We start from the raw sequence: 16,138 nt of genomic DNA, 5'->3' as shown, positions 1-16,138 counted from the left end.
CAAAAGTAAGTGTGGACTTTCCACTTGCAGTGTAGCCAGAGTAGCATATCCTGCAGCCTTGCATTGCTGCTATCTTCAACGTGCTCGATGCGGCTGTGGCCCAACACAACTTTTGTGCGCCATGGCGTCACCTGTAGAATCTGTGCGCTGCACCCCAGTATGGTAATTGCTGAGCGTGCGTGAGTCAAGTAGGCACCACAGCCATACTTACCGGCATTGGCAGCATTACGGATGGGGACAATGCCTGTGCTGTAGCAGGCAGGGTCACAGCAAGCTGAGCAGTGGATGCCGTCGCCATCCCTGGACGTACTAATTACAGGCAGCACTAGCAGTGACATCACCTGCTGTGCTTGAGCAGCTACCTGTTCTGGGTTCAGTTATGCTGCACTGATTAATATATGGAAAAAATATGCAAAAAAGCATTTTCATTTGGTGTACATTTTGTTTTTGCACTCAGTGTAGGTAAGAAAGTAAAACACATGTCATCTTCCTCTTATTTAGGTAAGACAACAGGAAAATGCAGAGTTCAAAATAGCAGGGACATGTACAGGTTGACGACAGGGGTGGCAGGCAGCAGCAGTGTTATAGATGAGAGAGAGAGCAGGAGTAAAGAGGAGAAAGAAACAACAGGAGAGGAGAGAGATAAGACGGAGCTAAGTAGAAGAAAAGGAGAGCAAATGAGATAGGAAGAGAAAGCAGCCATGATGTGAAGAAGAGAGCATTAAGAAGAGAGAAGATAGAATGAAAGGATGTAGAGGACAGGACAGAGCAAAAGAAGCAGACAAATGATAAAACGGAGACACAGCTAATCACTTCTAGAAGAGTGATAGTAAAGAGCTAATATTGAGGTGAGAGCAGAGCATGGATAAAAGAGAAGAGGAAAAAGGGCAGGGCTAGAATGAATAGAGGGCAAATCAATCAGAAATACAGGGAATAAGGTAACTCACCAGGTGTGACAAAGATGATAGAAAACAATTAGAGAGATGAGAGGATAGACTCTTAGAGCAAAGACTTAGGGGACAGACAACAGATCAAGGTTAGAAGATAGAGACTGAGGCAGTGAAAGTGGGGCTCACCGGAGGCAGAAGTGAGCTGTGACGCCCTTGGCAAAATTGTCAGCACCTGCACTTCTTTTTTTTACAAATAAAGCACTGCAGGCAGATTAGGCAAAGGTCATTGGGGATCTGAGGGCATCTTTTAATTTCTAGCTCTGAATCTCAGGTGGTGGCGAGTTCATCCTTCCCACATCCCATCCCTAACATATTGGTTAATTCGACCCTGACATATAGCATAATGTCAGACATCTTAAATACTTGCCAAGCCTCTCCTTGTTTCAAACAAACGGGTGCAGAGTCAGAAGACCTGAAAAATGTCCCCCAGTAGCCAACGTCATTGTGCCCCCTCCCTTCCTAGCTAAGGCTCTGAAAGTAGAGATGCAAAACAAAGCACCCTTTTTGCCCTTGTATTCAAGCAAAATCAACTACTTGAAGACCTGCAATAGAGATTTGAGCCCATCTTCTCATTTCTCAGACTCCATCCCTGCCACTGCAGTATCAGATTCGTCCCTGAAATGTAGCTAGTACTGAATGTCTTAGAAATTAGCAAAGTCACTCCTTTACTCTAGTAAACACGGAGCAGACCCAGAAGATATAAACAATTGTCGACCTTCTTCCAACTTCTCTTTCCTAGCTAAAGTCCTAGAGGCTTGAATGGCAAAAGAACCTTTTTTACAATTGTTATAAAATAAAAAAAGAAAAAACGTGGTGACCTGCAATTCGAATTTCGACCTGGCTGCAGTAAAGATATTGCTATGTTATAAATAGGGTATGATGCGCTCTGCATCTTAGAAAAGGGTCATTATCGTTTTCTTATCCTTAGTGATCTGCCAGCAGCATATGAAATAGTCAACCATGCCTTTCTTTAAAACAATAGAATTATGGATTAGAATGTGTGACGCAGTGCTTTGAATCTTACCTGCCCAACTACTCCCAATAAATAAAACGAGCAAGCTCCCAGTCTAGTCCTTCCACTCTTCACCAAGAGGTACCCCAAGGATCGAACCACTACCTGTCACTCTTTAATTTGTACCTGTTCCCTCTATACTCACTCCAGAATTAATCAACCATCTCCGTTCGCCTCAATGCCGAGGACACAGCTCCACCCGAGAGGCTCCTCGAAGACATGGTTGAACCCGCCAATATTGAAATATTCTTACATGCCGCAGTGTCACACCTTAAACTGAGCCCTCTGAAAACAGGATCCTTCTCATATCTCCCCTAAAATGTTTCAATCCAATTCATGCCTGGCTGAGTGCAGCAAACATGTTGCATCGCATGCCTGCAACTGTGGACAGTGCTAAACTTTTAGGTTTTGTCTCAACAAAACCCTAAATAAGCAGGGTCACATTAAGAACCTAGCGAGAAGCACGCATTATCAAATCTTAAGTCCACCACACAACTTTAAAGAGGTGGTGCAATCCTTAGATATCACTCGATCTGACTGGTATATCCCTGATAATTAAATTTCCAAAATGCACTTAACCCTCAGTGCTGCAGCTCACCTGATATTAGACACCAGAGTACTATGTAATCTTATCTGTTCTCTAGCATGCTGTTTTATTCCACTTAGCCCACAAAACAACCTTTTGCTTAGATATGGAGGAGATGGAACTAGTGATAGATTTGTACTTTATGTGCGTCACTATCTTGGTAGACCTAATCCATATTGTACATTTTTAATCGTCTGTAAAAAAAACTCTGCTGCCCTGCTGGGGCTGGTTCACACTAACCACAGCTACAAACAAACACATAATAGATAAATAAAACAATTCATGCATATAAACATTAACGTTTTCATTTTCCTGTTGTTTTCTAGTGATGCCTCTTCCATTTTGCATAACCTTTCGCCCCTCCTATAACTCGTTAATTTTATGTCATTTGGAATCATTCAGTTTTACTCTTTTAACCAGATTGATTTGGTAGTGAATCTGATTGATTTCCTATGTCTATTGTTTTGGTGCTGCTAAATACAACAGGGAAGTCTGCCACATATTCCAAATTGCCTAGCTTAAGCTCATGAATCCTCAAAGAAACCTACTTTTACTTTTCAAGCCTAGATTGAGTACTTTGTGGGAGCTCAGACACTTCTGACGTCATGACTGGGGACTCTCTTTTTCCTAGTCACCCTTCTGGCTTCTTAGATTCCACCATGCATTGGTGGGAAAGCATTAGTTTTTGACAAGTCAGAGGCCGGTGGGTTGCTGGTTGTGAAAACAGACATGCCTCTATAAGCTTATGGTGTGGTGCGGATAGGTTAATTGGTCTGTAGCCTATAGTGAAATGTTACAAAGATCCAGATTTACTATTTTCCAAACAATGAAGCACTGAATTAAAACATTGCAGTGCCTCTTTGTGTGAATGACAGAAAATAGGGCACTATCAGACTTAACAAGTGTACCCTAGCAATGATATCATAGGCAGCATTTGCATTATGAATGGGTTTTCTGTGTGATGCTCAGCATCGGGTTATGGTGCAAAGGCCGAACAGCAGTATCTAACATACTATTTGAAGTCATGCTACATCCTCCAGAACCAATTCCTATCCACACTCAACAGAACTGTGATCTGACATGCAGGTTTGTGCTGTAGGGAAAGTATATATGTTAAACATAGGTACATCAATCAATATACCGCTTGACACTTTCCTAGTGTCTGCTTTCACTTTTTGTGCAAAACCAGATCATGCTACTTTAATAGATCTCGATTTGCACCAAAAACTGATGCTTGTTTGCATTTTCCCACCACAAAGACGCCCCTTTGCGTAACTTATTGGGAGGTTGCCACAAAGTGTTTTTGGTACTCTACGAGGGACAACTTTCAGCACAAAATATCATACGTCAACAAAAGTTGATAATTTCTGTTGTTTGCACCACTTTTTCACGATTTTGTTTTGTAAGAGCACCAGGGCATATCTTTAATAAATCTGGAACACGATTTGCAGTATGGAAGGACATGTTTCCATTGTAAGACCATGGATACAAGTTGTGTGAAGCAAAATTCTCACAAGAAATTCTACCTCACACAGGTATAAATGGACCCATGGTACTGCACCCTGAAAATATGGGTGCAGGAACAGGTCTGATTTTACCATCTGGTAAAATGTCCTAGAAAAGTGCTGGCTGAGTATGTCAGTGGTGTGGCTAGCTCTTTGGCCGCCCGTGTCGGGGAAGGGTGTTGGCGAACTTCCTCCGACTGCCGCCCCGCAATGGCTGAAGAGCTACGCCACTGAAATACATATTGAAATTACTTGTTCAGAGAGAGATAAAAAAGTTGGATGTTGTGGAACACATCTCAGTAGTTCTTAGGGACAAATTTCAGAAGGAGAAATAGGTGAACACCATTGTCAGAAAGTGAGAAGGTACAGTCACCAGCTTTCTCTTAGTACCTACTGAAGCCCTCAGGTCAGGTAAGCACCAAGGGCTGTAATACATAGTGTGCACAGTCTCACCCTGCACCACAGTGCACCTTTTAGCTCTCTTTATGCCACCATCCCATGGGGCGACCTGGGGCTCACACTGAGTGCGCTTCTATATTGCTCAGTCAATGGACGCCCTGATCATTTCCTTTCCTCTGCCTCATCATCTGCTTATGCACCCACACCATATTAGAAGGGATTCCCTTATTTATATGGGGTAACATCTCCTTGCAAATGAGTGCACGCCCCCTTGGGATTGTGCTGGCATGATCCGTATTACAAAAAGTGATCACTGAAATAATATCGATTACACTAATATCGAATTACAAAAATATCGACGATAAAATATTGACTACAAAAATACTGAATTCCTATCTACCAACAGGTAAGTACAAAAATATCGAATTAAAAATATTGTTTAAAAAAATGTAGTTAGCCAAAATATAGACATTTTTTAATGTCTTAAAACTAATTTAAAATTAATTAAATAATAAAAATAATTAACTAAAATATACTTAAAAATACTTAAATAACCTTAAAATTATTAAATAATTAATTTAAGTTATAAAAAAACATACAATTTTATTTTTTAAAACATATCTATATATTAACATAATATTAATAAAAATTATACAATATGCTTACCGTAGCATAGCAGTGAGTGCAACAGTAGGGGAAGCGTTGGATAGCGTAGGGGTAAAAATTACTATTCCCACTCCAGTGAGTGCAACAGTAGGGAAAGCGTTGGATAGCGTAGGGGTAGAAATTACTATTCCCAGTCCAGAGAGTGCAACAGTAGGGAAAGCGTTGGATAGCGTAGGGGTTAAAATTACTATTCGCACTCCAGAGAGTGCAACAGTAGGGAAAGCGTTGGATAGCGTAGGGGTTAAAATTTTATTTTATTTTATATTATTTTATTATAGAGTTTTGTATAGCGCGAACAAGACCCGTGGGTATCAGAGCGCTTAACATAAGAGAGGAAAGAGTGTTAACATATAAATAAACAGTTAGCGAGCAACCGCTGTGAGGTAGATGATATATATAGTCGTAACACCTGTGAACGTTGGCGTACATAACTAAGCTATGACAAAATTACTAACAAAAGCATGTGTATATAACAGATATGACAAAAATTACTAACAAGAGCATGTATATATAACAGATATGAGGTAGCTCGGTATATGTTCATGAGAGAAGCTGTTCTCCTGTTCACTCAAAGTAACCATTACTAATGGCCTTTCAGTTGTTCTCATATCATATCATAGGATACGTATTCCATTATAGAATTGCCTATGTCTCCCTTCCTAATGCCGTACATGATCAATACTAGGCAGTAGTAAATCCGAACCAAGAACAGTGTTCTAGGTAATGTATCTCTTCATCAGCAGGCTCTTCACTTCCCGCTTGAATGTTACCAGATTCTGGATCTTCCTGATGTTTGGAGGGAGTGAGTTCCAAATTCTGGGGGCAGCTCCTGAGAACGCTCTGTCATAGGTTTTTTTCTTTCGGAAGAAGGCTGGCCGTAGAAGCAACTCCTTGGCACTCCTAGCTGGTCTGTTGCCCCCGGACAACTGAATTTTCTTGGCTAGATATCTTGGGGTGTTCTTATGTAGTGCTTTGTGTGTGATGCAAGCTATCTTCATTTGGATTCTTGCTTCATACGGTAGCCAGTTTAATACTTTCAGGTGCGGGGATATATGATCATATTTCCTGGTTCCGGTGATAAGTCTTGCCGCAGCGTTAAGGCAGGCTTTCAGTGGTGCAGTGGACGCTTTAGGTAATCCCGCCAAGGTAGTGCAACCATATTCAATCCTTGAGATAACTAAGGATTGGATTGCCACTTTGAGGTCAGACTCTGTGATGTATGGTTTCAATTTTCTTAAGTAGTTCAAGTGAAAGCGGGCACTTTTCGCCATTGAGTTAATGTGGGCTTTCATGTCTAGATTCTCGTCTAGGGTGATTCCTAGAGATTTAGCTGAGTTGACAAGGGTTGGGGTGCAGTTTAGTGCAGTCACGACTTTCGTCCAATCCTTTATTTCTGTATGGCTCTTTGGTGGAGAAATTAGTAAGAACTCTGTTTTATGTGCATTCAGCTTCAGGTGGTTTGTGGTTAACCATTGAAGTGCCATTTTTAGTGTCTCATTCATTAATTCCAAATCTTTTAGGGATGCGATCTTTAAGTATATTTGCGTGTCGTCAGCATACATGTGATAGGATATTTGAGATTTTTGGAGAATTTCTGTGAGTGGTTCGACGTATAGGTTAAACAGATCAGGGGATAGTGTCGAACCTTGAGGGACTCCAATTGAGATAGGGCACGGAGGTGAAGTAGATTGGTTAACCAGGAAGCGCTGCGTTCTGTTCTGTAAAAAGGACTCAAACCAATTCAGCACAATTCCCGATAGTCCCATCCTATCCCATAGCCTGGCCAGTAATGCCTCATGATTTACCGTATCAAATGCCGATGACAGGTCTAGGAGAATCAGTAAGCATGCTTGATTTTGGTCAAGGGCCTGCAGCGCGTCATCAATGATATGGTGCAACAGTAGGAAAAGAGTTGGATAGCGTAGGGGTTAAAATTACTATTCCCACTCCAGAGAGTGCAAAAGTAGGGAAAGCGTCGGATAGCTTAGGAGTTAAAATTACTATTCCCACTCCAGAGAGTGCAACAGTAGAGAAAGTAAATATTTAATATATGAATAAAAAATAAATAAAATATCAATACCAATAAAACATTAATTAAAAGTAATTACCAATTTAATATAATATAATAATTAATCAATTAAAAATACAAATACATATTAATTATTAAAATTCATTACCCATTATTACAAATTAATTACCAATTAAAAATTTATTTTTTACAAATTACAAATTAATTAACAAATAATTTAAAAAAAATACCAATAAATAAATTAAAATATTCAATTAATTACAATTAAATTGCTTCCCACCCTATTCCCCCATAAAACCACAACCCGCTATGGAAAATAAATTAATAGTATTAACATAATTATCAATTAATCAATAAATAAAAATAAATTACCAATTAAAAATTAATTAATTCAAAATTAATTAACAATTAATTCAAAATAAACACCAATAAATAATTTAAAATATTTAATTAATCACAATTAAATTACTTCCCACCCTATTCCCCTATAAACCCACAACCCACTACGGAAAATAAATTAATAAAATTAACATAATTAACAATTAATCAATTAATAAAAAATAAATACCAATTAAAAATTAATTAATTAAAAATTAATTAACAATTAATTCAAAATAAATACCAATATATACATTAAAATATTTAATTAATTACAATTAAGTGACTTCCCACCCTATTCCCCTATAAACCCACAACCTGCTACAGAATTAAATTACGCAAAAATTAAATAACATAAAATTAATTACTTAAAATAAATTATAATAAAAATGTACACTTTTCACACATATACTAACATAAAAAACACTTTAAAAATTTTGATATTATTACAAATTCGATATTTTTGAATACCTATATTATCTACTTCGATATTTTGACTTTCTATATTTATAAAAATCGATATTAAATTACTTACCTTAAATTCGATATTTTTGTTGCCTATATTCTGTCCATTCGATATTTTGTCCATTCTATATTTTTACTTTGATATTAATGTAATTCGATATTTTGAATTCAATATTTTCTGTAGTTACCACCAAAGGGGCGGAACATGCATCTGCGGCCCCTTCTAAAATATTAAAGAGCCCGGGGTGCAAAAAAGCAGGCATAGTTGCCTTAAGCACCCCTTGAAAATATGTATAATGCAGACCGAGGTCTCTCTCCAATCAGGACTTCTGCAAGGTCCAGTTCCCAGTGCTTAGCTGGGTCGTATTGGAGTCAGGAGTCCTTCTGGGTTTTGTTTCCAGGGGTCAACTTGATCCTACGAGAGCAGGAGTCAGCAGTCTTTGAATCTTCTTCTTCATTCAGAAGTTAGGCACAGACTTCTTACTTCCAGATGCTTTCTTCCCAGGTCCAGGAATGTTCTGAAGAGGTAATGGTGAGGTGCCAGTTTTATCCTGTGCCTTTGCTTGTGTTTGGAGCATTCACTATATCAAGTTGTGGCTTCTTTTCCTCTGAATTTCCACTTCTTTGTAATCACTTCCATTCTCAATGTACTGCTAACCTTCTCAGGGACTTTCAACCAAAATGGCTCCATTCTTTTCTCATAGCTGCAGGATCCATGCACTCTATCTAGTCACTCATATATGCAGATGAAGTTTTCTCCCCACTGTTGGTTCTAGAACTTTTATTCCCCTTGGTGGAGGCAGATACAGAAAGCCTAGGGCAGATCTGGGTATTAATGGTTGCAGATCCCACATGTCCCATTTTCATTCACACATCAAAGAAAGAGCTGTGAAAGCTAGCCTCTGTTCTTCAATTTGGTCCTGGCATGATCCTAGAGGGCTGATCCTAGTTAAGTGACTACTGTTAATACTCCTCCTGAATTCCTTCTGCCAGAACCCAAGGCATTGTTTTCCTTTGGCAGGGTCATTCACAATAAGGGTGTTGATTGAAAATGTAGCTTTACCTAGACAGTGAAAGTAATTTTTTGGTAATTGTTTACTTTAACTGAATTTAGTGTGCCCCATTTTCATACAATAAGCACCGGCCTTGTGCAAGCATTCTCTTGTTTTCCCTGAAGAAGATGATGTGCCGTAATATGCTCATGTCACAAAGTCCACAAACTTGCCCTGGGTCTCGTTGGGATGATAGAAGGCTTCTTGGGCTCCTCATTGATGGATTAGTGCTAATGCCTGTTTTAGGGATTGCAAAGAGCCGCAATCAGGTCTAGACAGTGTTTTCCATGTTTTACTAATAGAGCTATTTCATTTTTGCTTTGAAAAATCCTGCAATGTGACCAGGAGCATGTTCGGCTGTGAAGACGAGAGGTCACCTAAGACAGAACAGCAAACATTATGAAGAAAATGAGAGTCACTGTAAAACAGCAGCAAATGCAGGATTTAGGAAGAAATGAAAATGGACATTAGCCTTAGAGTGGAAGACATTGAACATTTTGGGAACGCAGGAAGGAATTGAAGGAGGCAGACAACAAAATAAATCAAGACATGGCCCACTGGATTTCTAGCATGTATTCAAGAATCCAATTTGCCAGGAATATTTTTATTTTTGTTTTTAACAGTAATTTTTTTCTTAAAGTTCCACACGCATTTCAAACGGAAGCTAATGTAAGATTAATCTATGGGCATCTGTTAATTTATTTCCAAATAATTTGCTTTGTAATTTTCACACGTCACACTTTTTGGAAGATAATGATAATGCTAGTAATCGTGGAAAGTTTGGAATGACATTTCCTAGCAAAGTCCTGAATAGATAGATACTTCATTATTTGTAGGCAATATTTTCTGATCTAGAGTGAACGATTCAGGTGGTCCACCGTTCAGAAGCTGAAAAAGTTGATCTTGTTCACTTCCCGCGTACTTTACCTTTGGGGTTGCATGGGACAATAAGCGATTACCATTGTCAAGCATCTCATAGATAACATATAAGTTCAACATCCATAAGGATGGAAAGATTCCTTGGTTATTTCTACAGAAACCTTTCGATCAAACAGGGCCCGATTTGTATTGACACCGCTTAGCATAAAATACATAACATTTTCAATTACATGACCATAGATGGGGTGACTATCTCACAAGAAATCTTTCGTATAGAGGCGATTCGAAGATTGCAGATTAGTTTGTCAGAGGGTCAATTTTATTATTTAAAATAACTAATGTATGGGACATTTTAATCTACCCAAAAAAATCTAAGTTGGGCTTGATGAAAGTTAATTAATAGAGAAAAAATAAATGTTTGTAATTCATTATATGTAATCACAGGGCAGAAATGTAGGGGAGAATGAAGCTTTTTTCTAAAATTCAAAACACATTATATAGTGCAAAGGATTTGAATTGGGGTGTTCAAGCCTAAATCATTTTGTTGAGTACGATATTCTACTAAATCTATTGCAAATTAGTACCTGCCACATGTTGTACAAAGATACTTAACATTTAAGGCTTTTAAACCCCTAAATTATTTACATGAATTTTCTGCAGTTGTAAAACTTTTTGCAATTTTGGTGAATATGGTTGTTTCTCTTACAAAACTAATTTAACTGTTGTGAATGATAAAGTAATATTTCGGTCGTGCGTGCAATCGTTTTAGATCTGTATGTTTTCTTCTAGTTATTATGGAAACACATCTGTTTCTATTTACCCTGCTAAGAAAAATATGATTGAGAACTAGTAAAACAAATTTGCAATCATGACTGCAATTGACATTTCCATCTGTTTAATTACTGTTACGTAATCAAAAAAGAACGTTTGAATGTTCATTGAATAACTGAAAATGTGTTTTGCAGCTGCAACATCAAAAATTGAGTTCCTCTAACATACACTTGAATGTTGCAGCTTTGGACATGTTTTACCCTGCGTGTTTGTTCAGTAAGGCTTGGAAGATTCTAGCCAGATGTCCCTTTGAGGATAGCATAATTGCCTTCATTCTGTAAAGGTGATCTGGGCTCTTACATAATCAGCATTAATAATTCAGAGTCACTCAGTGAATGGTTCTGCCGCCTGCTCTCTGAAGCCATCTCTATTTAATCAGCCGTTCGCACTTCAAAACATAACCTCTCGGTGGCGAACAGGACACTCCGGGTCAGTACTTTAACTTCACTTGGAAGGGCGGGGAGTGTTTACCCATGTCAGCTGAGGTGACTGCAGAGGGTTACAAGTTGTTTGTCCTTATTGCAGTTGTTACACGACTAAGGAGTGGGATTTGATCTTGAGTAGTGAAATTGTATGTGGAAAATAAAGGGCAGCAGCACTATTGTGCCGCCGGAATGTCACTTTTTTTACGTTCGAGTGGCGCAATGTGGTACTGGCATATTTATAAGACCACGTAAAGCCAGTTTACTTGGCTTTTCATGGCCTTATAAATATGTGCCCCATTCACGCAGATAAGTGTGTGAAAGTGGCGTTACATGCAGCCACGGCCCGTGGAGGGAGTTTCAGAGGGGCCGAGAGGCGGGGCGGGGGAGGGGCAGGGTGGTGGTGCAATTTGCGATGCAGGGCGCGCTACAAAATTCGTTTTATTAATTAAATTGTTTACTTACCTACAATTATCCATACTCCAGTTTTTAGCACACCCAACCCTGCCCCTCCCCCGCCCTGCCTCTCCGCCCCACCGAAACTCCCTCCATGGGAAGTGGCTGGTTCCATGGGTGTTGCTGGGGTCGTTTTTTGACACTGACCCAGATTTACGAGAAATCGTGAGTCGGAGGCAGCGCCAAAAATGTATGCCTAGCCAAGGGAGATGTAAGCGAGGCACTCGAGGAGAAATATCTTCATTTTCCTGGTTTTCAAATGCCTCTTGTGATTGTTTCTGTGCAGGAAGGGAATCCTTCCTGCACAAAAATAATCATACCCGCAACAAAGGGACCCTTGCAGCATGGTGCGCCTGCGTTTGCGCACATCAGCCCATTGTGCCCAGGCGCAGGGGAAAATTACAGGAATGTGATTTATCCAATAGATTCCTTCCCTTTTTTTACCGTAGGGCAGTGCAGCAGCAAGACCTGTTGCACTGCCCTACAGCAAAAAAACCATAAATGAGGCCCTAAATATTTTACAGCTGCAAGATTAAGCAACATATAGAAAGTCACAAACTAAATTGTCTATACGTGCTCAAATAATATGTGCTAAAAATACCCAACTCAATTGTACCCCTGGGATCTATATCTATGATGTGTAGTTTACCGGTCAGGACATCTGCTTACTAACCTATCCATCCACATAGTTAACACTAACCCTGACCACTACCTACCTCTTCTCCACCAATTTCAACTGGCTTTGAATTTATTGGCTGTGGATTCCTATGCAGAGCTGATGCTTGTATGCTATTTTTACTAAATGTTGACAAATGTGGTTCTTCACAATGTAAACAATGAGATAGTAATACCTCAGGCATTGTATGAGCGTCCTTATGTCACTAAATAAGAGAATCAAAATATGGAACATTTTCTAGCCCACTGAAAAAAATGAGGAGTCTATTGCTACGCACTGACCTGGCACACCCTGCTCAAGTGTCAGGATCAATTCCTTGAAGGCGCTGTAAAAACACGGGTTAACCCAATGAGTCACTGGGGCCTGGGTAAGTAAGTGATGCAAAAAAGGTGGTCCCAGATACTGTAGATGGATACTATTTCAAATAAATTCAAAAGAAGGATATCACAACATTGTTTTTAATCACAACGTGTACAGTTGAAAAATAGTCATAAAATACATCAATACTTAATCACAATTAGTGCCCCTAATGGAAAGAGAAGGGAAAGGTAGTGGTTGGAAGGTGAGGAAACTATACAAATAATGAAACAATGGTCACTATGACCTCAATAAAAATGCTAATAATTAATTATCACAGACTAAAAGTCACAATTCATAAAATAATTACTTAAACAAACTCATGCCTCACAAAATCACAAATGATACATCAGGAAAGAGGCTGAAAATAGAGAGGAGTGTCGACGTTTCGACCCAAATTGATGCAGGTATACGGTGGAACATTGCTAGAGGGTCTTCATCAGGACGGGGACGGATAGGGGCAGTCAATTGGAAATGGGATCTTTCAAGTTGGGCAGCGATACAGGGTATTCAATACTGTTCAATACATCTCATCAATAAGACGAGGTCGTTTGATAGGTTGGGAAACCGCCACGCAGGTCGGGATCCTGAGATTTTTGCTAAAGCCACTGGCCCTGGAGGGTTCTTTTAAAGTTAAATATCTCCGGTGGTACAAATCCGTTTTCTGATACGCTGGGAAGTGTAAGACTTTCCAAGGGTTCTGGTTAATGCAGTATAAGTTTGTAGAGATCGGTGGAAATGCAGGTGGAGAGATTCCAGGGCTTGTACGGGGGATTGCGCAGACCCCCGGACAAACCCTGGAATCTCTCCTTCAGACGTTGGACCGACTTTTGCGGCCGTTTTATACCCCATTAAAGTCACAACACGTGGAATAGACCTCCGTGGCAGCCCGTGAACTCCTTCTAAAGAATTTGGACGTTTATTGGAGGCTGCATTTCCACCGATCTCTACAAACTTATACTGCATTAACCAGAACCCTTGGAAAGTCTTACACTTCCCAGCGTATCAGAAAACGGATCTGTACCACCGGAGATATTTAACTTTAAAAGAACCCTCCAGGGCCAGTGGCTTTAGCAAAAATCTCAGGATCCCGACCTGCGTGGCGGTTTCCCAACCTATCAAACGACCTTGTCTTATTGATGAGATATATTGAACAGTATTGAATACCCTGTATCGCTGCCCAACATGAAAGATCCCATTTCCAATTGACTGCCCCCTATCCGTCCCCGTCCTGATGAAGACCCTCTAGCAAGGTTCCACCGTATACCTGCATCAATTTGGGTCGAATCGTCGACACTCCTCTCTATTTTCAGCCTCTTTCCTGATGTATCATTTGTGATTTTGTGAGGCATGAGTTTGTTTAAGTAATTATTTTATGAATTGTGACTTTTAGTCTGTGATAATTAATTATTAGCATTTTTATTGAGGTCATAGTGACCATTGTTTCATTATTTGTATAGGTTCCTCACCTTCCAACCACTACCTTTCGTTCCCTTTCCATTAGGGACACTAATTGTGATTAAGTATTGATGTATTTTATGAATATTTTTCTACTGTACACGTTGTGATTAAAAACAATGTTGTAATATCCTTCTTTTGAACTTATTTGAAATAGTATCCTTCTACAATTCCGTGGAGGCAGCAGGCTCCTCAAAGCACATCTTTCATCAGCATGGACTCTGCTTTGAATAGATTGGAGTAGTGAAATTGTATGTGGAAATAAAGGGCACCAGCACTATTGCGCTGCCGAAACATCACTTTTTTTAACGTTCGGGTTGCTCAATGTGCCACTGGCATATTTGTAAGGCCACATAAAACCACGTTACGTGGCTTTTCATGGCCTTATAAATATGTGCCTCATTCACTTATAAAACTTCATGAAAGGGGCGTTCCCAGCAAAATCCACAGCTTTTTGACATTGCCCCAGATTTACGAGAAATCGTGAGTCTGAGGCAGCGCTAAAAGTTTACACCTCACCAAGGGAGGCGTAAGGGAGGCACAACAAGGAGAAATATCTTTATTTCTCCTCGTTTATCCCCTTTCTATGTGTGCTACATTCTGCAGCACTAATAGAAAAGGAAAAAAACTCTTTTGATTGTTTCTGTGCAGGAAGGTGTATCTTCCTGTACAAAAATAAGCATCCACGCAACGCAGGCACCCTTGCACCATGGTACAAAGGTGCCTGCGTTGGCGCCCATTGTGCCCAAGCGCAGGGGAAAAGACAGGAATGTGCTGTATCTAATAGATATGGGGCGTTCTTGCCATTTTCTTTTTCCTGCTGAGCTGCCCTATAGCAAAAAACAAAAACAAATGAAGCCATAAATATTTTGTAGCTGTAAGATTAAGAAACATATAGTATATGTCATAAACTAAATTGTCTGTACGTGCTCAAATAAGACGTGCTAAAAATACCCAACTCAATTGTACCTCGGAAGGATGAAAGGCAGAGGGAGTGCTCTGGGATCTATACCTATGATGTGTAATTTACCGGTCAGGCCTCTGCTTACTAACCTATCTATCCACATAGTTAACACTACCCCTGACCACTACCTGCCAATTCTCTATTAATTTGAACTGGCTTTAAATTTAATTGCGGTGGATTCCCGTGCGACCCGATGCTTGCATGCTGTTTTACTAAATGTTGAAAAATATGCTTCTTCACAATGGAAACAATGGGATCGTTGTACCTCAGGCATTGTGTGAGCTTGCACGTGTCACTAAATAAGAGAAGCAATCCTAGGCAAAACATTTAGAGTTGTGCTGCGGAGTGGCCAGGTCCACCCAGCTCAAGAGTAGGGAAAGATTCTTTGGAGGCAGCAGGCTCCCGGAAGCACACCTCTCATCAGCAAGGACTCTGCTTTGAATACATCGGAGGGTGGGAGTTGTCAGTGAGGGGTTCGGTAATTAGTGAGGGGGCTGCCGGGAAGGAGACCTCGATGGTAATAAAGAGACCCAATGAGCGATGTCCTACTACAAGCTAAGGAATATCCTATCTCTTTCAGTTTCCCACAAAATAAATTAAACATTTAGGATAGCGTTCAGAAGACTCAGGTCGCTTAAATGACCCCTGAGAGCCGAGTCCACAGGCATGTTGCCGAAAATGAAGCAACATTTACATGACTCACGAAGACTCGCTTATTTTCTCTTGGGAATAGTACTTTGAGGGTCCGAGTATACACTATAGTTCGGTAAAGTTAATTACTGAGATAATATCTTCAAAAATAACCTTAACATTTCTGCTTTTCAATGCCTCATTAAATGTGTGTCCAATTGATATTAGGGGGTGCAGAATATTTCCTTCTTCCCATAGAATTGGCAGAATTGTGGCAACTTCTCATTACTCTTTATATAACTTTGCGAATTCTGTGGAATCAAATTCCACAAGTTCCGCCCATTCCTAGTTTAATAGTGTGGCGGGGAGTGAGGGGGAAGGGGAACAGGGCAAGGATCAGATGGGTGGGAGAAAAACACATCG

Source organism: Lissotriton vulgaris, chromosome 6 (assembly GCF_964263255.1).
Source record: "Lissotriton vulgaris chromosome 6, aLisVul1.2, whole genome shotgun sequence".
In the NCBI taxonomy this organism is placed as follows: Eukaryota; Metazoa; Chordata; class Amphibia; order Caudata; family Salamandridae; genus Lissotriton; species Lissotriton vulgaris.
This window is presented reverse-complemented; position numbering follows the sequence as displayed.